The sequence below is a fragment of the Neovison vison genome, chromosome 13 (genome assembly GCF_020171115.1).
Source record: "Neovison vison isolate M4711 chromosome 13, ASM_NN_V1, whole genome shotgun sequence".
Taxonomy (NCBI): domain Eukaryota; kingdom Metazoa; phylum Chordata; class Mammalia; order Carnivora; family Mustelidae; genus Neogale; species Neogale vison.
In genome coordinates this window covers 121,859,016-121,884,613 of record NC_058103.1, presented here as the reverse complement: position 1 = coordinate 121,884,613, position 25,598 = coordinate 121,859,016, and positions in this window count along the sequence as shown.

Below are 25,598 nucleotides of genomic sequence, written 5' to 3'. Positions count from 1 at the left end.
TACTATGTACACAGGTAAGCGCCCTGTATGGAAAACATCATGACCTCACCACAGACAGGTACCACAGTTTCCAGCTTTACACAGACGCATCCCTGTCATGAGTACGTCCCATGGCACAGTTATCTCAGGACATTTGAAGTGTTTTGAGCAGAGGTAGACTCTGTGGACTATCAAGGGTGTTGCCCGTCTAGTATGTGTCTGAGAGGCGCAAGAGCATTACCCTGCCCTTCCCTCATAGTATGCAACCTGCCCTCTGTCCGTCCTTTTTCTATCTGCTTTCCTCCACTGGAAAGACACTGTCAGATATGAGGATCCGCCTGATGCAGTTTGCCTGAAACAGAAGGTCCTAGAGTCAAGGCGATGGACGTCTGCTACTAGAGCCCTATAAGCGACTATTCCTGTTTCCCACAATGCAGTCCCAGCAGCTTCTTTCTTGGACAGACTGAACACTGCCACGAATCCCTCCTCAAGCACACTTGTCTCCCAATGTGTGAAGCTTTTTTGACAAGAAAGACAGTACGGATGACAACCGGTCGTGAACATCCATATGTGTTTGGGATGCCTACTCACCATAGGCTGCACTTCACTCACAGTACCCAAAGTGCCCATAGTCCGTCTCTGTTCTATCTTCATTCCTCCAAGGAGAAGACACTGTTATGAATGAGTATCCACCTGAAGTCGTTTTCCCAAACAGATATTTTCCTATGAATCACCTGTAAGGGCCCTGTGTGCAACACTTAATCATTTCAACACAGACAGTTCCCAGAGCTACCCACTTTCCAGAGATTCGTCCCTGTCATGAGTACGTCCTAGAACGCCGTTCCTCGTGACATTAGAAGTGTTTTGAGCAGAGGTGGACACTGGGGAATCGACACAGAAACAGAGTGTGGATGACCATATGTCGTGCACATTCCTTATTGGTTTTGGATGCCTACACGCTATAGCCTGCACTTCATTCACAGTATCTGAAGTGCCCATAGTCCGTCCTTGTTCTACCTTCATTCCTTAATGGAGAAGACACTGTTATGAGTGAGTATCCAACTGAACTAGTTTCCCTGAATAGCACTTTACTATGAACACAGGTAAGAGCCCTATATGGAACACATCATGATCTCACCACAGACACGTAGCACAGTTTCCAGCTTTGCACAGACGCATCCCTGTAATGAGTACGTCCCATGGCACTGTTTTCTCAGAACATTTGAAGTGTTTTGAGCAGAGCTAGACTCTGCGGAATATCAAGGGTGCTGCACGTCGAGTATGTGTCTGTGAGGCCAAGTGCATTACCCTGCCCTTCACTCACAGTATGCAACCTGCCCTCTCTCCGTCCTTTTTCTATCTGCTTTCCTCCACTGGAAAGACACTGTCAGAAAGGAGAATGCGCCTCAAGGAGTTTGCCTCAAACAGAATGTCCTATGCTCGAGGGGATGGCCATCTGACACTAGAGCCCTATACGCGCCTTTTCCTGTTTAGCACACAGGCAGTCCTAACAGCTTCTTTCATGAAACATTCAACAAGGCCTCGAAACCCACCTAAAACAGACTTCCCTCCAAAGGTTTGAAGTCTTTTCCACAGAGAAACAGAGTGAGGATAACCACAGGTATTGAACATCCACTATGTGTTTGGGATGCCTAAGCGCCTTAGGCTGCACTTCACTCAGTGTACCTGCGGTGCCCATAGTCCGTCCCTGTTCTACCTTATTTCGTAAAAGGAGAACACACTGGTTGGATTGAGTATCCACCAGGACTCGTTTCTCTGCATAGGTACCTTCCTCGGAACACAGGTAAGTGCCTTGTAGGGAACACATCATGATTTCAACAAAGACAGGTACCACTGTATTCAGTTTTGCACAGAGGCTTCCATGTCATGAGTACGTGCCATATCACAGTTGTCTCGCAAAATTGAAGTGTTTGGAGCAGAGGTAGACTCTGTGAACTCTCAAGGGTTTTCCACTGCCAGTATGTGTCTTAGAGGCCTAAGTGCATTTCCCTGCCCTTCACACACAGTATGCAACCTGCCCTCTGTCCGGCCTTGTTCTATCATCTTTCCTCCACTGGAAAGAGACTGTCAGATATGAGGATCCGCCTGAAGCAGTTTGCCTGAAACAGAATGTCCTAGGGTCAAGGGGATGGACGTCTGATACTAGAGCCCTATTCGCGACTATTCCTGTTTGCCACAATGCAGTCCCAGCAGCTTCTTTCTTGGACAGACTGAACACTGCCACGAATCCCTCCTCAAGCACACTTGTCTCCCAATGTGTGAAGCTTTCTTGACACGAAAGACAGTACGGATGACAACTGGTCGTGAACATCCATTATGTGTTTGGGATGCCTACGCACCATAGGCTGCACTTCACTCACAGTACCCAAAGTGCCCATAGTCCGTCTCTGTTCTATCTTCATTCCTCCAAGGAGAAGACACTGTTATGAATGAGTATCCACCTGAAGTCGTTTCCCCAAACAGATATTTTCCTATGAATCACCTCTAAGGGCCCTGTGTGCAACACTTAATCATTTCAACACAGACAGGTCCCAGAGCTACGCACTTTCCACAGATTCGTCCCTGTGATGAGTACGTCCTAGAACGCCGTTCGTCGTGACATTAGAAGTGTTTTGAGCAGAGGTAGACACTGGGGAATCGACACGGAAACAGAGTGCGGATGACCACATGTCGTGCACATTCCTTATTGGTTTTGGATGCCTACACGTTATAGCCTGCACTTCATTCACAGTATCTGAAGTGCCCACAGTCCGTCCTTGTTCTCCCTTCATTCCTTAAAGGAGAAGACACTGTTATGAGTGAGTATCCAACTGAACTAGCTTCCCTGAATAGACACTTTACTATGTACACAGGTAAGCGCCCTGTATGGAAAACATCATGACCTCACCACAGACAGGTACCACAGTTTCCAGCTTTACACAGACGCATCCCTGTCATGAGTACGTCCCATGGCACAGTTATCTCAGGACATTTGAAGTGTTTTGAGCAGAGGTAGACTCTGTGGACTATCAAGGGTGTTGCCCGTCTAGTATGTGTCTGAGAGGCGCAAGAGCATTACCCTGCCCTTCCCTCATAGTATGCAACCTGCCCTCTGTCCGTCCTTTTTCTATCTGCTTTCCTCCACTGGAAAGACACTGTCAGATATGAGGATCCGCCTGATGCAGTTTGCCTGAAACAGAAGGTCCTAGAGTCAAGGCGATGGACGTCTGCTACTAGAGCCCTATAAGCGACTATTCCTGTTTCCCACAATGCAGTCCCAGCAGCTTCTTTCTTGGACAGACTGAACACTGCCACGAATCCCTCCTCAAGCACACTTGTCTCCCAATGTGTGAAGCTTTTTTGACAAGAAAGACAGTACGGATGACAACCGGTCGTGAACATCCATATGTGTTTGGGATGCCTACTCACCATAGGCTGCACTTCACTCACAGTACCCAAAGTGCCCATAGTCCGTCTCTGTTCTATCTTCATTCCTCCAAGGAGAAGACACTGTTATGAATGAGTATCCACCTGAAGTCGTTTTCCCAAACAGATATTTTCCTATGAATCACCTGTAAGGGCCCTGTGTGCAACACTTAATCATTTCAACACAGACAGTTCCCAGAGCTACCCACTTTCCAGAGATTCGTCCCTGTCATGAGTACGTCCTAGAACGCCGTTCCTCGTGACATTAGAAGTGTTTTGAGCAGAGGTGGACACTGGGGAATCGACACAGAAACAGAGTGTGGATGACCATATGTCGTGCACATTCCTTATTGGTTTTGGATGCCTACACGCTATAGCCTGCACTTCATTCACAGTATCTGAAGTGCCCATAGTCCGTCCTTGTTCTACCTTCATTCCTTAATGGAGAAGACACTGTTATGAGTGAGTATCCAACTGAACTAGTTTCCCTGAATAGCACTTTACTATGAACACAGGTAAGAGCCCTATATGGAACACATCATGATCTCACCACAGACACGTAGCACAGTTTCCAGCTTTGCACAGACGCATCCCTGTAATGAGTACGTCCCATGGCACTGTTTTCTCAGAACATTTGAAGTGTTTTGAGCAGAGCTAGACTCTGCGGAATATCAAGGGTGCTGCACGTCGAGTATGTGTCTGTGAGGCCAAGTGCATTACCCTGCCCTTCACTCACAGTATGCAACCTGCCCTCTCTCCGTCCTTTTTCTATCTGCTTTCCTCCACTGGAAAGACACTGTCAGAAAGGAGAATGCGCCTCAAGGAGTTTGCCTCAAACAGAATGTCCTATGCTCGAGGGGATGGCCATCTGACACTAGAGCCCTATACGCGCCTATTCCTGTTTAGCACACAGGCAGTCCTAACAGCTTCTTTCATGAAACATTCAACAAGGCCTCGAAACCCACCTAAAACAGACTTCCCTCCAAAGGTTTGAAGTCTTTTCCACAGAAAAACAGAGTGAGGATAACCACAGGTATTGAACATCCACTATGTGTTTGGGATGCCTAAGCGCCTTAGGCTGCACTTCACTCAGTGTACCTGCGGTGCCCATAGTCCGTCCCTGTTCTACCTTATTTCGTAAAAGGAGAACACACTGGTTGGATTGAGTATCCACCAGGACTCGTTTCTCTGCATAGGTACCTTCCTCGGAACACAGGTAAGTGCCTTGTAGGGAACACATCATGATTTCAACAAAGACAGGTACCACTGTATTCAGTTTTGCACAGAGGCTTCCTTGTCATGAGTACGTGCCATATCACAGTTGTCTCGCAAAATTGAAGTGTTTGGAGCAGAGGTAGACTCTGTGAACTCTCAAGGGTTTTCCACTGCCAGTATGTGTCTTAGAGGCCTAAGTGCATTTCCCTGCCCTTCACACACAGTATGCAACCTGCCCTCTGTCCGGCCTTGTTCTATCATCTTTCCTCCACTGGAAAGAGACTGTCAGATATGAGGATCCGCCTGAAGCAGTTTGCCTGAAACAGAATGTCCTAGGGTCAAGGGGATGGACGTCTGATACTAGAGCCCTATTCGCGACTATTCCTGTTTGCCACAATGCAGTCCCAGCAGCTTCTTTCTTGGACAGACTGAACACTGCCACGAATCCCTCCTCAAGCACACTTGTCTCCCAATGTGTGAAGCTTTCTTGACAAGAAAGACAGTACGGATGACAACCGGTCGCGAACATCCATATGTGTTTGGGATGCCTACTCACCATAGGCTGCACTTCACTCACAGTACCCAAAGTGCCCATAGTCCGTCTCTGTTCTATCTTCATTCCTCCAAGGAGAAGACACTGTTATGAATGAGTATCCACCTGAAGTCGTTTTCCCAAACAGATATTTTCCTATGAATCACCTGTAAGGGCCCTGTGTGCAACACTTAATCATTTCAACACAGACAGTTCCCAGAGCTACCCACTTTCCAGAGATTCGTCCCTGTCATGAGTACGTCCTAGAACGCCGTTCGTCGTGACATTAGAAGTGTTTTGAGCAGAGGTGGACACTGGGGAATCGACACAGAAACAGAGTGTGGATGACCATATGTCGTGCACATTCCTTATTGGTTTTGGATGCCTACACGCTATAGCCTGCACTTCATTCACAGTATCTGAAGTGCCCATAGTCCGTCCTTGTTCTACCTTCATTCCTTAATGGAGAAGACACTGTTATGAGTGAGTATCCAACTGAACTAGTTTCCCTGAATAGCACTTTACTATGAACACAGGTAAGAGCCCTATATGGAACACATCATGATCTCACCACAGACACGTAGCACAGTTTCCAGCTTTGCACAGACGCATCCCTGTAATGAGTACGTCCCATGGCACTGTTTTCTCAGAACATTTGAAGTGTTTTGAGCAGAGCTAGACTCTGCGGAATATCAAGGGTGCTGCACGTCGAGTATGTGTCTGTGAGGCCAAGTGCATTACCCTGCCCTTCACTCACAGTATGCAACCTGCCCTCTCTCCGTCCTTTTTCTATCTGCTTTCCTCCACTGGAAAGACACTGTCAGAAAGGAGAATGCGCCTCAAGGAGTTTGCCTCAAACAGAATGTACTATGCTCGAGGGGATGGCCATCTGACACTAGAGCCCTATACGCGCCTATTCCTGTTTAGCACACAGGCAGTCCTAACAGCTTCTTTCATGAAACATTCAACAAGGCCTCGAAACCCACCTAAAACAGACTTCCCTCCAAAGGTTTGAAGTCTTTTCCACAGAAAAACAGAGTGAGGATAACCACAGGTATTGAACATCCACTATGTGTTTGGGATGCCTAAGCGCCTTAGGCTGCACTTCACTCAGTGTACCTGCGGTGCCCATAGTCCGTCCCTGTTCTACCTTATTTCGTAAAAGGAGAACACACTGGTTGGATTGAGTATCCACCAGGACTCGTTTCTCTGCATAGGTACCTTCCTCGGAACACAGGTAAGTGCCTTGTAGGGAACACATCATGATTTCAACAAAGACAGGTACCACTGTATTCAGTTTTGCACAGAGGCTTCCATGTCATGAGTACGTGCCATATCACAGTTGTCTCGCAAAATTGAAGTGTTTGGAGCAGAGGTAGACTCTGTGAACTCTCAAGGGTTTTCCACTGCCAGTATGTGTCTTAGAGGCCTAAGTGCATTTCCCTGCCCTTCACACACAGTATGCAACCTGCCCTCTGTCCGGCCTTGTTCTATCATCTTTCCTCCACTGGAAAGAGACTGTCAGATATGAGGATCCGCCTGAAGCAGTTTGCCTGAAACAGAATGTCCTAGGGTCAAGGGGATGGACGTCTGATACTAGAGCCCTATTCGCGACTATTCCTGTTTGCCACAATGCAGTCCCAGCAGCTTCTTTCTTGGACAGACTGAACACTGCCACGAATCCCTCCTCAAGCACACTTGTCTCCCAATGTGTGAAGCTTTCTTGACACGAAAGACAGTACGGATGACAACTGGTCGTGAACATCCATTATGTGTTTGGGATGCCTACGCACCATAGGCTGCACTTCACTCACAGTACCCAAAGTGCCCATAGTCCGTCTCTGTTCTATCTTCATTCCTCCAAGGAGAAGACACTGTTATGAATGAGTATCCACCTGAAGTCGTTTCCCCAAACAGATATTTTCCTATGAATCACCTCTAAGGGCCCTGTGTGCAACACTTAATCATTTCAACACAGACAGGTCCCAGAGCTACGCACTTTCCACAGATTCGTCCCTGTGATGAGTACGTCCTAGAACGCCGTTCGTCGTGACATTAGAAGTGTTTTGAGCAGAGGTAGACACTGGGGAATCGACACGGAAACAGAGTGCGGATGACCACATGTCGTGCACATTCCTTATTGGTTTTGGATGCCTACACGTTATAGCCTGCACTTCATTCACAGTATCTGAAGTGCCCACAGTCCGTCCTTGTTCTCCCTTCATTCCTTAAAGGAGAAGACACTGTTATGAGTGAGTATCCAACTGAACTAGCTTCCCTGAATAGACACTTTACTATGTACACAGGTAAGCGCCCTGTATGGAAAACATCATGACCTCACCACAGACAGGTACCACAGTTTCCAGCTTTACACAGACGCATCCCTGTCATGAGTACGTCCCATGGCACAGTTATCTCAGGACATTTGAAGTGTTTTGAGCAGAGGTAGACTCTGTGGACTATCAAGGGTGTTGCCCGTCTAGTATGTGTCTGAGAGGCGCAAGAGCATTACCCTGCCCTTCCCTCATAGTATGCAACCTGCCCTCTGTCCGTCCTTTTTCTATCTGCTTTCCTCCACTGGAAAGACACTGTCAGATATGAGGATCCGCCTGATGCAGTTTGCCTGAAACAGAAGGTCCTAGAGTCAAGGCGATGGACGTCTGCTACTAGAGCCCTATAAGCGACTATTCCTGTTTCCCACAATGCAGTCCCAGCAGCTTCTTTCTTGGACAGACTGAACACTGCCACGAATCCCTCCTCAAGCACACTTGTCTCCCAATGTGTGAAGCTTTTTTGACAAGAAAGACAGTACGGATGACAACCGGTCGTGAACATCCATATGTGTTTGGGATGCCTACTCACCATAGGCTGCACTTCACTCACAGTACCCAAAGTGCCCATAGTCCGTCTCTGTTCTATCTTCATTCCTCCAAGGAGAAGACACTGTTATGAATGAGTATCCACCTGAAGTCGTTTTCCCAAACAGATATTTTCCTATGAATCACCTGTAAGGGCCCTGTGTGCAACACTTAATCATTTCAACACAGACAGTTCCCAGAGCTACCCACTTTCCAGAGATTCGTCCCTGTCATGAGTACGTCCTAGAACGCCGTTCCTCGTGACATTAGAAGTGTTTTGAGCAGAGGTGGACACTGGGGAATCGACACAGAAACAGAGTGTGGATGACCATATGTCGTGCACATTCCTTATTGGTTTTGGATGCCTACACGCTATAGCCTGCACTTCATTCACAGTATCTGAAGTGCCCATAGTCCGTCCTTGTTCTACCTTCATTCCTTAATGGAGAAGACACTGTTATGAGTGAGTATCCAACTGAACTAGTTTCCCTGAATAGCACTTTACTATGAACACAGGTAAGAGCCCTATATGGAACACATCATGATCTCACCACAGACACGTAGCACAGTTTCCAGCTTTGCACAGACGCATCCCTGTAATGAGTACGTCCCATGGCACTGTTTTCTCAGAACATTTGAAGTGTTTTGAGCAGAGCTAGACTCTGCGGAATATCAAGGGTGCTGCACGTCGAGTATGTGTCTGTGAGGCCAAGTGCATTACCCTGCCCTTCACTCACAGTATGCAACCTGCCCTCTCTCCGTCCTTTTTCTATCTGCTTTCCTCCACTGGAAAGACACTGTCAGAAAGGAGAATGCGCCTCAAGGAGTTTGCCTCAAACAGAATGTCCTATGCTCGAGGGGATGGCCATCTGACACTAGAGCCCTATACGCGCCTATTCCTGTTTAGCACACAGGCAGTCCTAACAGCTTCTTTCATGAAACATTCAACAAGGCCTCGAAACCCACCTAAAACAGACTTCCCTCCAAAGGTTTGAAGTCTTTTCCACAGAAAAACAGAGTGAGGATAACCACAGGTATTGAACATCCACTATGTGTTTGGGATGCCTAAGCGCCTTAGGCTGCACTTCACTCAGTGTACCTGCGGTGCCCATAGTCCGTCCCTGTTCTACCTTATTTCGTAAAAGGAGAACACACTGGTTGGATTGAGTATCCACCAGGACTCGTTTCTCTGCATAGGTACCTTCCTCGGAACACAGGTAAGTGCCTTGTAGGGAACACATCATGATTTCAACAAAGACAGGTACCACTGTATTCAGTTTTGCACAGAGGCTTCCTTGTCATGAGTACGTGCCATATCACAGTTGTCTCGCAAAATTGAAGTGTTTGGAGCAGAGGTAGACTCTGTGAACTCTCAAGGGTTTTCCACTGCCAGTATGTGTCTTAGAGGCCTAAGTGCATTTCCCTGCCCTTCACACACAGTATGCAACCTGCCCTCTGTCCGGCCTTGTTCTATCATCTTTCCTCCACTGGAAAGAGACTGTCAGATATGAGGATCCGCCTGAAGCAGTTTGCCTGAAACAGAATGTCCTAGGGTCAAGGGGATGGACGTCTGATACTAGAGCCCTATTCGCGACTATTCCTGTTTGCCACAATGCAGTCCCAGCAGCTTCTTTCTTGGACAGACTGAACACTGCCACGAATCCCTCCTCAAGCACACTTGTCTCCCAATGTGTGAAGCTTTCTTGACACGAAAGACAGTACGGATGACAACCGGTCGTGAACATCCATATGTGTTTGGGATGCCTACTCACCATAGGCTGCACTTCACTCACAGTACCCAAAGTGCCCATAGTCCGTCTCTGTTCTATCTTCATTCCTCCATGGAGAAGACACTGTTATGAATGAGTATCCACCTGAAGTCGTTTTCCCAAACAGATATTTTCCTATGAATCACCTGTAAGGGCCCTGTGTGCAACACTTAATCATTTCAACACAGACAGTTCCCAGAGCTACCCACTTTCCAGAGATTCGTCCCTGTCATGAGTACGTCCTAGAACGCCGTTCCTCGTGACATTAGAAGTGTTTTGAGCAGAGGTGGACACTGGGGAATCGACACAGAAACAGAGTGTGGATGACCATATGTCGTGCACATTCCTTATTGGTTTTGGATGCCTACACGCTATAGCCTGCACTTCATTCACAGTATCTGAAGTGCCCATAGTCCGTCCTTGTTCTACCTTCATTCCTTAATGGAGAAGACACTGTTATGAGTGAGTATCCAACTGAACTAGTTTCCCTGAATAGCACTTTACTATGAACACAGGTAAGAGCCCTATATGGAACACATCATGATCTCACCACAGACACGTACCACAGTTTCCAGCTTTGCACAGACGCATCCCTGTAATGAGTACGTCCCATGGCACTGTTTTCTCAGAACATTTGAAGTGTTTTGAGCAGAGCTAGACTCTGCGGAATATCAAGGGTGCTGCACGTCGAGTATGTGTCTGTGAGGCCAAGTGCATTACCCTGCCCTTCACTCACAGTATGCAACCTGCCCTCTCTCCGTCCTTTTTCTATCTGCTTTCCTCCACTGGAAAGACACTGTCAGAAAGGAGAATGCGCCTCAAGGAGTTTGCCTCAAACAGAATGTCCTATGCTCGAGGGGATGGCCATCTGACACTAGAGCCCTATACGCGCCTATTCCTGTTTAGCACACAGGCAGTCCTAACAGCTTCTTTCATGAAACATTCAACAAGGCCTCGAAACCCACCTAAAACAGACTTCCCTCCAAAGGTTTGAAGTCTTTTCCACAGAAAAACAGAGTGAGGATAACCACAGGTATTGAACAAACACTATGTGTTTGGGATGCCTAAGCGCCTTAGGCTGCACTTCAATCAGTGTACCTGCGGTGCCCATAGTCCGTCCCTGTTCTACCTTATTTCGTAAAAGGAGAACACACTGGTTGGATTGAGTATCCACCAGGACTCGTTTCTCTGCATAGGTACCTTCCTCGGAACACAGGTAAGTGCCTTGTAGGGAACACATCATGATTTCAACAAAGACAGGTACCACTGTATTCAGTTTTGCACAGAGGCTTCCTTGTCATGAGTACGTGCCATATCAAAGTTGTCTCGCATAATTGAAGTGTTTGGAGCAGAGGTAGACTCTGTGAACTCTCAAGGGTTTTCCACTGCCAGTATGTGTCTTAGAGGCCTAAGTGCATTTCCCTGCCCTTCACACACAGTATGCAACCTGCCCTCTGTCCGGCCTTGTTCTATCATCTTTCCTCCACTGGAAAGAGACTGTCAGATATGAGGATCCGCCTGAAGCAGTTTGCCTGAAACAGAATGTCCTAGGGTCAAGGGGATGGACGTCTGATACTAGAGCCCTATTCGCGACTATTCCTGTTTGCCACAATGCAGTCCCAGCAGCTTCTTTCTTGGACAGACTGAACACTGCCACGAATCCCTCCTCAAGCACACTTGTCTCCCAATGTGTGAAGCTTTCTTGACACGAAAGACAGTACGGATGACAACTGGTCGTGAACATCCATTATGTGTTTGGGATGCCTACGCACCATAGGCTGCACTTCACTCACAGTACCCAAAGTGCCCATAGTCCGTCTCTGTTCTATCTTCATTCCTCCAAGGAGAAGACACTGTTATGAATGAGTATCCACCTGAAGTCGTTTCCCCAAACAGATATTTTCCTATGAATCACCTGTCAGGGCCCTGTGTGCAACACTTAATCATTTCAACACAGACAGGTCCCAGAGCTACGCACTTTCCACAGATTCGTCCCTGTGATGAGTACGTCCTAGAACGCCGTTCGTCGTGACATTAGAAGTGTTTTGAGCAGAGGTAGACACTGGGGAATCGACACGGAAACACAGTGCGGATGACCACATGTCGTGCACATTCCTTATTGGTTTTGGATGCCTACACGTTATAGCCTGCACTTCATTCACAGTATCTGAAGTGCCCACAGTCCGTCCTTGTTCTACCTTCATTCCTTAAAGGAGAAGACACTGTTATGAGTGAGTATCCAACTGAACTAGCTTCCCTGAATAGACACTTTACTATGTACACAGGTAAGCGCCCTGTATGGAAAACATCATGACCTCACCACAGACAGGTACCACAGTTTCCAGCTTTACACAGACGCATCCCTGTCATGAGTACGTCCCATGGCACAGTTATCTCAGGACATTTGAAGTGTTTTGAGCAGAGGTAGACTCTGTGGACTATCAAGGGTGTTGCCCGTCTAGTATGTGTCTGAGAGGCGCAAGAGCATTACCCTGCCCTTCCCTCATAGTATGCAACCTGCCCTCTGTCCGTCCTTTTTCTATCTGCTTTCCTCCACTGGAAAGACACTGTCAGATATGAGGATCCGCCTGATGCAGTTTGCCTGAAACAGAAGGTCCTAGAGTCAAGGCGATGGACGTCTGATACTAGAGCCCTATAAGCGACTATTCCTGTTTGCCACAATGCAGTCCCAGCAGCTTCTTTCTTGGACAGACTGAACACTGCCACGAATCCCTCCTCAAGCACACTTGTCTCCCAATGTGTGAAGCTTTTTTGACAAGTAAGACAGTACGGATGACAACCGGTCGTGAACATCCATATGTGTTTGGGATGCCTACTCACCATAGGCTGCACTTCACTCACAGTACCCAAAGTGCCCATAGTCCGTCTCTGTTCTATCTTCATTCCTCCAAGGAGAAGACACTGTTATGAATGAGTATCCACCTGAAGTCGTTTTCCCAAACAGATATTTTCCTATGAATCACCTGTAAGGGCCCTGTGTGCAACACTTAATCATTTCAACACAGACAGTTCCCAGAGCTACCCACTTTCCAGAGATTCGTCCCTGTCATGAGTACGTCCTAGAACGCCGTTCCTCGTGACATTAGAAGTGTTTTGAGCAGAGGTGGACACTGGGGAATCGACACAGAAACAGAGTGTGGATGACCATATGTCGTGCACATTCCTTATTGGTTTTGGATGCCTACACGCTATAGCCTGCACTTCATTCACAGTATCTGAAGTGCCCATAGTCCGTCCTTGTTCTACCTTCATTCCTTAATGGAGAAGACACTGTTATGAGTGAGTATCCAACTGAACTAGTTTCCCTGAATAGCACTTTACTATGAACACAGGTAAGAGCCCTATATGGAACACATCATGATCTCACCACAGACACGTAGCACAGTTTCCAGCTTTGCACAGACGCATCCCTGTAATGAGTACGTCCCATGGCACTGTTTTCTCAGAACATTTGAAGTGTTTTGAGCAGAGCTAGACTCTGCGGAATATCAAGGGTGCTGCACGTCGAGTATGTGTCTGTGAGGCCAAGTGCATTACCCTGCCCTTCACTCACAGTATGCAACCTGCCCTCTCTCCGTCCTTTTTCTATCTGCTTTCCTCCACTGGAAAGACACTGTCAGAAAGGAGAATGCGCCTCAAGGAGTTTGCCTCAAACAGAATGTCCTATGCTCGAGGGGATGGCCATCTGACACTAGAGCCCTATACGCGCCTATTCCTGTTTAGCACACAGGCAGTCCTAACAGCTTCTTTCATGAAACATTCAGCAAGGCCTCGAAACCCACCTAAAACAGACTTCCCTCCAAAGGTTTGAAGTCTTTTCCACAGAAAAACAGATTGAGGATAACCACAGGTATTGAACATCCACTATGTGTTTGGGATGCCTAAGCGCCTTAGGCTGCACTTCACTCAGTGTACCTGCGGTGCCCATAGTCCGTCCCTGTTCTACCTTATTTCGTAAAAGGAGAACACACTGGTTGGATTGAGTATCCACCAGGACTCGTTTCTCTGCATAGGTACCTTCCTCGGAACACAGGTAAGTGCCTTGTAGGGAACACATCATGATTTCAACAAAGACAGGTACCACTGTATTCAGTTTTGCACAGAGGCTTCCTTGTCATGAGTACGTGCCATATCACAGTTGTCTCGCAAAATTGAAGTGTTTGGAGCAGAGGTAGACTCTGTGAACTCTCAAGGGTTTTCCACTGCCAGTATGTGTCTTAGAGGCCTAAGTGCATTTCCCTGCCCTTCACACACAGTATGCAACCTGCCCTCTGTCCGGCCTTGTTCTATCATCTTTCCTCCACTGGAAAGAGACTGTCAGATATGAGGATCCGCCTGAAGCAGTTTGCCTGAAACAGAATGTCCTAGGGTCAAGGGGATGGACGTCTGATACTAGAGCCCTATTCGCGACTATTCCTGTTTGCCACAATGCAGTCCCAGCAGCTTCTTTCTTGGACAGACTGAACACTGCCACGAATCCCTCCTCAAGCACACTTGTCTCCCAATGTGTGAAGCTTTCTTGACACGAAAGACAGTACGGATGACAACTGGTCGTGAACATCCATTATGTGTTTGGGATGCCTACGCACCATAGGCTGCACTTCACTCACAGTACCCAAAGTGCCCATAGTCCGTCTCTGTTCTATCTTCATTCCTCCAAGGAGAAGACACTGTTATGAATGAGTATCCACCTGAAGTCGTTTCCCCAAACAGATATTTTCCTATGAATCACCTGTCAGGGCCCTGTGTGCAACACTTAATCATTTCAACACAGACAGGTCCCAGAGCTACGCACTTTCCACAGATTCGTCCCTGTGATGAGTACGTCCTAGAACGCCGTTCGTCGTGACATTAGAAGTGTTTTGAGCAGAGGTAGACACTGGGGAATCGACACGGAAACACAGTGCGGATGACCACATGTCGTGCACATTCCTTATTGGTTTTGGATGCCTACACGTTATAGCCTGCACTTCATTCACAGTATCTGAAGTGCCCACAGTCCGTCCTTGTTCTACCTTCATTCCTTAAAGGAGAAGACACTGTTATGAGTGAGTATCCAACTGAACTAGCTTCCCTGAATAGACACTTTACTATGTACACAGGTAAGCGCCCTGTATGGAAAACATCATGACCTCACCACAGACAGGTACCACAGTTTCCAGCTTTACACAGACGCATCCCTGTCATGAGTACGTCCCATGGCACAGTTATCTCAGGACATTTGAAGTGTTTTGAGCAGAGGTAGACTCTGTGGACTATCAAGGGTGTTGCCCGTCTAGTATGTGTCTGAGAGGCGCAAGAGCATTACCCTGCCCTTCCCTCATAGTATGCAACCTGCCCTCTGTCCGTCCTTTTTTTATCTGCTTTCCTCCACTGGAAAGACACTGTCAGATATGAGGATCCGCCTGATGCAGTTTGCCTGAAACAGAAGGTCCTAGAGTCAAGGCGATGGACGTCTGATACTAGAGCCCTATAAGAGACTATTCCTGTTTCCCACAATGCAGTCCCAGCAGCTTCTTTCTTGGACAGACTGAACACTGCCACGAATCCCTCCTCAAGCACACTTGTCTCCCAATGTGTGAAGCTTTTTTGACAAGAAAGACAGTACGGATGACAACCGGTCGTGAACATCCATATGTGTTTGGGATGCCTACTCACCATAGGCTGCACTTCACTCACAGTACCCAAAGTGCCCATAGTCCGTCTCTGTTCTATCTTCATTCCTCCAAGGAGAAGACACTGTTATGAATGAGTATCCACCTGAAGTCGTTTTCCCAAACAGATATTTTCCTATGAATCACCTGTAAGGGCCCTGTGTGCAACACTTAATCATTTCAACACAGACAGTTCCCAGAGCTACCCACTTTCCAGAGATTCGTCCCTGTCATGAGTACGTCCTAGAACGCCGTTCGTCGTGACATTAGAAGTGTTTTGAGCAGAGGTGGACACTGGGGAATCGACACAGAAACAGAGTGTGGATGACCATATGTCGTGCACATTCCTTATTGGTTTTGGATGCCTACACGCTATAGCCTGCACTTCATTCACAGTATCTGAAGTGCCCATAGTCCGTCCTTGTTCTACCTTCATTCCTTAATGGAGAAGACACTGTTATGAGTGAGTATCCAACTGAACTAGTTTCCCTGAATAGCACTTTACTATGAACACAGGTAAGAGCCCTATATGGAACACATCATGATCTCACCACAGACACGTAGCACAGTTTCCAGCTTTGCACAGACGCATCCCTGTAATGAGTACGTCCCATGGCACTGTTTTCTCAGAACATTTGAAGTGTTTTGAGCAGAGCTAGACTCTGCGGAATATCAAGGGTGCTGCACGTCGAGTATGTGTCTGTGAGGCCAAGTGCATTACCCTGCCCTTCACTCACAGTATGCAACCTGCCCTCTCTCCGTCCTTTTTCTATCTGCTTTCCTCCACTGGAAAGACACTGTCAGAAAGGAGAATGCGCCTCAAGGAGTTTGCCTCAAACAGAATGTCCTATGCTCGAGGGGATGGCCATCTGACACTAGAGCCCTATACGCGCCTATTCCTGTTTAGCACACAGGCAGTCCTAACAGCTTCTTTCATGAAACATTCAACAAGGCCTCGAAACCCACCTAAAACAGACTTCCCTCCAAAGGTTTGAAGTCTTTTCCACAGAGAAACAGAGTGAGGATAACCACAGGTATTGAACATCCACTATGTGTTTGGGATGCCTAAGCGCCTTAGGCTGCACTTCACTCAGTGTACCTGCGGTGCCCATAGTCCGTCCCTGTTCTACCTTATTTCGTAAAAGGAGAACACACTGGTTGGATTGAGTATCCACCCGGACTCGTTTCTCTGCATAGGTACCTTCCTCGGAACACAGGTAAGTGCCTTGTAGGGAACACATCATGATTTCAACAAAGACAGGTACCACTGTATTCAGTTTTGCACAGAGGCTTCCTTGTCATGAGTACGTGCCATATCACAGTTGTCTCGCAAAATTGAAGTGTTTGGAGCAGAGGTAGACTCTGTGAACTCTCAAGGGTTCAATACACTGCCAGTATGTGTCTTAGAGGCCTAAGTGCATTTCCCTGCCCTTCACACACAGTATGCAACCTGCCCTCTGTCCGGCCTTGTTCTATCATCTTTCCTCCACTGGAAAGAGACTGTCAGATATGAGGATCCGCCTGAAGCAGTTTGCCTGAAACAGAATGTCCTAGGGTCAAGGGGATGGACGTCTGATACTAGAGCCCTATTCGCGACTATTCCTGTTTGCCACAATGCAGTCCCAGCAGCTTCTTTCTTGGACAGACTGAACACTGCCACGAATCCCTCCTCAAGCACACTTGTCTCCCAATGTGTGAAGCTTTCTTGACACGAAAGACAGTACGGATGACAACTGGTCGTGAACATCCATTATGTGTTTGGGATGCCTACGCACCATAGGCTGCACTTCACTCACAGTACCCAAAGTGCCCATAGTCCGTCTCTGTTCTATCTTCATTCCTCCAAGGAGAAGACACTGTTATGAATGAGTATCCACCTGAAGTCGTTTCCCCAAACAGATATTTTCCTATGAATCACCTGTCAGGGCCCTGTGTGCAACACTTAATCATTTCAACACAGACAGGTCCCAGAGCTACGCACTTTCCACAGATTCGTCCCTGTGATGAGTACGTCCTAGAACGCCGTTCGTCGTGACATTAGAAGTGTTTTGAGCAGAGGTAGACACTGGGGAATCGACACGGAAACAGAGTGCGGATGACCACATGTCGTGCACATTCCTTATTGGTTTTGGATGCCTACACGTTATAGCCTGCACTTCATTCACAGTATCTGAAGTGCCCACAGTCCGTCCTTGTTCTACCTTCATTCCTTAAAGGAGAAGACACTGTTATGAGTGAGTATCCAACTGAACTAGCTTCCCTGAATAGACACTTTACTATGTACACAGGTAAGCGCCCTGTATGGAAAACATCATGACCTCACCACAGACAGGTACCACAGTTTCCAGCTTTACACAGACGCATCCCTGTCATGAGTACGTCCCATGGCACAGTTATCTCAGGACATTTGAAGTGTTTTGAGCAGAGGTAGACTCTGTGGACTATCAAGGGTGTTGCCCGTCTAGTATGTGTCTGAGAGGCGCAAGAGCATTACCCTGCCCTTCCCTCATAGTATGCAACCTGCCCTCTGTCCGTCCTTTTTCTATCTGCTTTCCTCCACTGGAAAGACACTGTCAGATATGAGGATCCGCCTGATGCAGTTTGCCTGAAACAGAAGGTCCTAGAGTCAAGGCGATGGACGTCTGATACTAGAGCCCTATAAGCGACTATTCCTGTTTCCCACAATGCAGTCCCAGCAGCTTCTTTCTTGGACAGACTGAACACTGCCACGAATCCCTCCTCAAGCACACTTGTCTCCCAATGTGTGAAGCTTTTTTGACAAGAAAGACAGTACGGATGACAACCGGTCGTGAACATCCATATGTGTTTGGGATGCCTACTCACCATAGGCTGCACTTCACTCACAGTACCCAAAGTGCCCATAGTCCGTCTCTGTTCTATCTTCATTCCTCCAAGGAGAAGACACTGTTATGAATGAGTATCCACCTGAAGTCGTTTTCCCAAACAGATATTTTCCTATGAATCACCTGTAAGGGCCCTGTGTGCAACACTTAATCATTTCAACACAGACAGTTCCCAGAGCTACCCACTTTCCAGAGATTCGTCCCTGTCATGAGTACGTCCTAGAACGCCGTTCCTCGTGACATTAGAAGTGTTTTGAGCAGAGGTGGACACTGGGGAATCGACACAGAAACAGAGTGTGGATGACCATATGTCGTGCACATTCCTTATTGGTTTTGGATGCCTACACGCTATAGCCTGCACTTCATTCACAGTATCTGAAGTGCCCATAGTCCGTCCTTGTTCTACCTTCATTCCTTAATGGAGAAGACACTGTTATGAGTGAGTATCCAACTGAACTAGTTTCCCTGAATAGCACTTTACTATGAACACAGGTAAGAACCCTATATGGAACACATCATGATCTCACCACAGACACGTAGCACAGTTTCCAGCTTTGCACAGACGCATCCCTGTAATGAGTACGTCCCATGGCACTGTTTTCTCAGAACATTTGAAGTGTTTTGAGCAGAGCTAGACTCTGCGGAATATCAAGGGTGCTGCACGTCGAGTATGTGTCTGTGAGGCCAAGTGCATTACCCTGCCCTTCACTCACAGTATGCAACCTGCCCTCTCTCCGTCCTTTTTCTATCTGCTTTCCTCCACTGGAAAGACACTGTCAGAAAGGAGAATGCGCCTCAAGGAGTTTGCCTCAAACAGAATGTCCTATGCTCGAGGGGATGGCCATCTGACACTAGAGCCCTATACGCGCCTATTCCTGTTTAGCACACAGGCAGTCCTAACAGCTTCTTTCATGAAACATTCAACAAGGCCTCGAAACCCACCTAAAACAGACTTCCCTCCAAAGGTTTGAAGCCTTTTCGACAGAGAAACAGAGTGAGGATAACCACAGGTATTGAACATCCACTATGTGTTTGGGATGCCTAAGCGCCTTAGGCTGCACTTCACTCAGTGTACCTGCGGTGACCATAGTCCGTCCCTGTTCTACCTTATTTCGTAAAAGGAGAACACACTGGTTGGATTGAGTATCCACCAGGACTCGTTTCTCTGCATAGGTACCTTCCTCGGAACACAGGTAAGTGCCTTGTAGGGAACACATCATGATTTCAACAAAGACAGGTACCACTGTATTCAGTTTTGCACAGAGGCTTCCTTGTCATGAGTACGTGCCATATCACAGTTGTCTCGCAAAATTGAAGTGTTTGGAGCAGAGGTAGACTCTGTGAACTCTCAAGGGTTTTCCACTGCCAGTATGTGTCTTAGAGGCCTAAGTGCATTTCCCTGCCCTTCACACACAGTATGCAACCTGCCCTCTGTCCGGCCTTGTTCTATCATCTTTCCTCCACTGGAAAGAGACTGTCAGATATGAAGATCCGCCTGAAGCAGTTTGCCTCTAACAGAATGTCCTAGGGTCAAGGGGATGGACGTCTGATACTAGAGCCCTATTCGCGACTATTCCTGTTTGCCACAATGCAGTCCCAGCAGCTTCTTTCTTGGACAGACTGAACACTGCCACGAATCCCTCCTCAAGCACACTTGTCTCCCAATGTGTGAAGGTTTCTTGACACGAAAGACAGTACGGATGACAACTGGTCGTGAACATCCATTATGTGTTTGGGATGCCTACGCACCATAGGCTGCACTTCACTCACAGTACCCAAAGTGCCCATAGTCCGTCTCTGTTCTATCTTCATTCCTCCAAGGAGAAGACACTGTTATGAATGAGTATCCACCTGAAGTCGTTTCCCCAAACAGATATTTTCCTATGAATCACCTGTCAGGGCCCTGTGTGCAACACTTAATCATTTCAACACAGACAGGTCCCAGAGCTACGCACTTTCCACAGATTCGTCCCTGTGATGAGTACGTCCTAGAACGCCGTTCGTCGTGACATTAGAAGTGTTTTGAGCAGAGGTAGACACTGGGGAATCGACACGGAAACAGAGTGCGGATGACCACATGTCGTGCACATTCCTTATTGGTTTTGGATGCCTACACGTTATAGCCTGCACTTCATTCACAGTATCTGAAGTGCCCACAGTCCGTCCTTGTTCTCCCTTCATTCCTTAAAGGAGAAGACACTGTTATGAGTGAGTATCCAACTGAACTAGCTTCCCTGAATAGACACTTTACTATGTACACAGGTAAGCGCCCTGTATGGAAAACATCATGACCTCACCACAGACAGGTACCACAGTTTCCAGCTTTACACAGACGCATCCCTGTCATGAGTACGTCCCATGGCACAGTTATCTCAGGACATTTGAAGTGTTTTGAGCAGAGGTAGACTCTGTGGACTATCAAGGGTGTTGCCCGTCTAGTATGTGTCTGAGAGGCGCAAGAGCATTACCCTGCCCTTCCCTCATAGTATGCAACCTGCCCTCTGTCCGTCCTTTTTCTATCTGCTTTCCTCCACTGGAAAGACACTGTCAGATATGAGGATCCGCCTGATGCAGTTTGCCTGAAACAGAAGGTCCTAGAGTCAAGGCGATGGACGTCTGATACTAGAGCCCTATAAGCGACTATTCCTGTTTCCCACAATGCAGTCCCAGCAGCTTCTTTCTTGGACAGACTGAACACTGCCACGAATCCCTCCTCAAGCACACTTGTCTCCCAATGTGTGAAGCTTTTTTGACAAGAAAGACAGTACGGATGACAACCGGTCGTGAACATCCATATGTGTTTGGGATGCCTACTCACCATAGGCTGCACTTCACTCACAGTACCCAAAGTGCCCATAGTCCGTCTCTGTTCTATCTTCATTCCTCCAAGGAGAAGACACTGTTATGAATGAGTATCCACCTGAAGTCGTTTTCCCAAACAGATATTTTCCTATGAATCACCTGTAAGGGCCCTGTGTGCAACACTTAATCATTTCAACACAGACAGTTCCCAGAGCTACCCACTTTCCAGAGATTCGTCCCTGTCATGAGTACGTCCTAGAACGCCGTTCCTCGTGACATTAGAAGTGTTTTGAGCAGAGGTGGACACTGGGGAATCGACACAGAAACAGAGTGTGGATGACCATATGTCGTGCACATTCCTTATTGGTTTTGGATGACTACACGCTATAGCCTGCACTTCATTCACAGTATCTGAAGTGCCCATAGTCCGTCCTTGTTCTACCTTCATTCCTTAATGGAGAAGACACTGTTATGAGTGAGTATCCAACTGAACTAGTTTCCCTGAATAGCACTTTACTATGAACACAGGTAAGAGCCCTATATGGAACACATCATGATCTCACCACAGACACGTACCACAGTTTCCAGCTTTGCACAGACGCATCCCTGTAATGAGTACGTCCCATGGCACTGTTTTCTCAGAACATTTGAAGTGTTTTGAGCAGAGCTAGACTCTGCGGAATATCAAGGGTGCTGCACGTCGAGTATGTGTCTGTGAGGCCAAGTGCATTACCCTGCCCTTCACTCACAGTATGCAACCTGCCCTCTCTCCGTCCTTTTTCTATCTGCTTTCCTCCACTGGAAAGACACTGTCAGAAAGGAGAATGCGCCTCAAGGAGTTTGCCTCAAACAGAATGTCCTATGCTCGAGGGGATGGCCATCTGACACTAGAGCCCTATACGCGCCTATTCCTGTTTAGCACACAGGCAGTCCTAACAGCTTCTTTCATGAAACATTCAACAAGGCCTCGAAACCCACCTAAAACAGACTTCCCTCCAAAGGTTTGAAGTCTTTTCCACAGAAAAACAGAGTGAGGATAACCACAGGTATTGAACATCCACTATGTGTTTGGGATGCCTAAGCGCCTTAGGCTGCACTTCACTCAGTGTACCTGCGGTGCCCATAGTCCGTCCCTGTTCTACCTTATTTCGTAAAAGGAGAACACACTGGTTGGATTGAGTATCCACCCGGACTCGTTTCTCTGCATAGGTACCTTCCTCGGAACACAGGTAAGTGCCTTGTAGGGAACACATCATGATTTCAACAAAGACAGGTACCACTGTATTCAGTTTTGCACAGAGGCTTCCTTGTCATGAGTACGTGCCATATCACAGTTGTCTCGCAAAATTGAAGTGTTTGGAGCAGAGGTAGACTCTGTGAACTCTCAAGGGTTCAATACACTGCCAGTATGTGTCTTAGAGGCCTAAGTGCATTTCCCTGCCCTTCACACACAGTATGCAACCTGCCCTCTGTCCGGCCTTGTTCTATCATCTTTCCTCCACTGGAAAGAGACTGTCAGATATGAGGATCCGCCTGAAGCAGTTTGCCTGAAACAGAATGTCCTAGGGTCAAGGGGATGGACGTCTGATACTAGAGCCCTATTCGCGACTATTCCTGTTTGCCACAATGCAGTCCCAGCAGCTTCTTTCTTGGACAGACTGAACACTGCCACGAATCCCTCCTCAAGCACACTTGTCTCCCAATGTGTGAAGCTTTCTTGACACGAAAGACAGTACGGATGACAACTGGTCGTGAACATCCATTATGTGTTTGGGATGCCTACGCACCATAGGCTGCACTTCACTCACAGTACCCAAAGTGCCCATAGTCCGTCTCTGTTCTATCTTCATTCCTCCAAGGAGAAGACACTGTTATGAATGAGTATCCACCTGAAGTCGTTTCCCCAAACAGATATTTTCCTATGAATCACCTGTCAGGGCCCTGTGTGCAACACTTAATCATTTCAACACAGACAGGTCCCAGAGCTACGCACTTTCCACAGATTCATCCCTGTGATGAGTAAGTCCTAGAACGCCGTTCGTCGTGACATTAGAAGTGTTTTGAGCAGAGGTAGACACTGGGGAATCGACACGGAAACAGAGTGCGGATGACCACATGTCGTGCACATTCCTTATTGGTTTTGGATGCCTACACGTTATAGCCTGCACTTCATTCACAGTATCTGAAGTGCCCACAGTCCGTCCTTGTTCTACCTTCATTCCTTAAAGGAGAAGACACTGTTATGAGTGAGTATCCAACTGAACTAGCTTCCCTGAATAGACACTTTACTATGTACACAGGTAAGCGCCCTGTATGGAAAACATCATGACCTCACCACAGACAGGTACCACAGTTTCCAGCTTTACACAGACGCATCCCTGTCATGAGTACGTCCCATGGCACAGTTATCTCAGGACATTTGAAGTGTTTTGAGCAGAGGTAGACTCTGTGGACTATCAAGGGTGTTGCCCGTCTAGTATGTGTCTGAGAGGCGCAAGAGCATTACCCTGCCCTTCCCTCATAGTATGCAACCTGCCCTCTGTCCGTCCTTTTTCTATCTGCTTTCCTCCACTGGAAAGACACTGTCAGATATGAGGATCCGCCTGATGCAGTTTGCCTGAAACAGAAGGTCCTAGAGTCAAGGCGATGGACGTCTGATACTAGAGCCCTATAAGCGACTATTCCTGTTTCCCACAATGCAGTCCCAGCAGCTTCTTTCTTGGACAGACTGAACACTGCCACAAATCCCTCCTCAAGCACACTTGTCTCCCAATGTGTGAAGCTTTTTTGACAAGAAAGACAGTACGGATGACAACCGGTCGTGAACATCCATATGTGTTTGGGATGCCTACTCACCATAGGCTGCACTTCACTCACAGTACCCAAAGTGCCCATAGTCCGTCTCTGTTCTATCTTCATTCCTCCAAGGAGAAGACACTGCTATGAATGAGTATCCACCTGAAGTCGTTTTCCTAAACAGATATTTTCCTATGAATCACCTGTAAGGGCCCTGTGTGCAACACTTAATCATTTCAACACAGACAGTTCCCAGAGCTACCCACTTTCCAGAGATTCGTCCCTGTCATGAGTACGTCCTAGAACGCCGTTCCTCGTGACATTAGAAGTGTTTTGAGCAGAGGTGGACACTGGGGAATCGACACAGAAACAGAGTGTGGATGACCATATGTCGTGCACATTCCTTATTGGTTTTGGATGCCTACACGCTATAGCCTGCACTTCATTCACAGTATCTGAAGTGCCCATAGTCCGTCCTTGTTCTACCTTCATTCCTTAATGGAGAAGACACTGTTATGAGTGAGTATCCAACTGAACTAGTTTCCCTGAATAGCACTTTACTATGAACACAGGTAAGAGCCCTATATGGAACACATCATGATCTCACCACAGACACGTACCACAGTTTCCAGCTTTGCACAGACGCATCCCTGTAATGAGTACGTCCCATGGCACTGTTTTCTCAGAACATTTGAAGTGTTTTGAGCAGAGCTAGACTCTGCGGAATATCAAGGGTGCTGCACGTCGAGTATGTGTCTGTGAGGCCAAGTGCATTACCCTGCCCTTCACTCACAGTATGCAACCTGCCCTCTCTCCGTCCTTTTTCTATCTGCTTTCCTCCACTGGAAAGACACTGTCAGAAAGGAGAATGCGCCTCAAGGAGTTTGCCTCAAACAGAATGTCCTATGCTCGAGGGGATGGCCATCTGACACTAGAGCCCTATACGCGCCTATTCCTGTTTAGCACACAGGCAGTCCTAACAGCTTCTTTCATGAAACATTCAACAAGGCCTCGAAACCCACCTAAAACAGACTTCCCTCCAAAGGTTTGAAGTCTTTTCCACAGAAAAACAGAGTGAGGATAACCACAGGTATTGAACATCCACTATGTGTTTGGGATGCCTAAGCGCCTTAGGCTGCACTTCACTCAGTGTACCTGCGGTGCCCATAGTCCGTCCCTGTTCTACCTTATTTCGTAAAAGGAGAACACACTGGTTGGATTGAGTATCCACCCGGACTCGTTTCTCTGCATAGGTACCTTCCTCGGAACACAGGTAAGTGCCTTGTAGGGAACACATCATGATTTCAACAAAGACAGGTACCACTGTATTCAGTTTTGCACAGAGGCTTCCTTGTCATGAGTACGTGCCATATCACAGTTGTCTCGCAAAATTGAAGTGTTTGGAGCAGAGGTAGACTCTGTGAACTCTCAAGGGTTCAATACACTGCCAGTATGTGTCTTAGAGGCCTAAGTGCATTTCCCTGCCCTTCACACACAGTATGCAACCTGCCCTCTGTCCGGCCTTGTTCTATCATCTTTCCTCCACTGGAAAGAGACTGTCAGATATGAGGATCCGCCTGAAGCAGTTTGCCTGAAACAGAATGTCCTAGGGTCAAGGGGATGGACGTCTGATACTAGAGCCCTATTCGCGACTATTCCTGTTTGCCACAATGCAGTCCCAG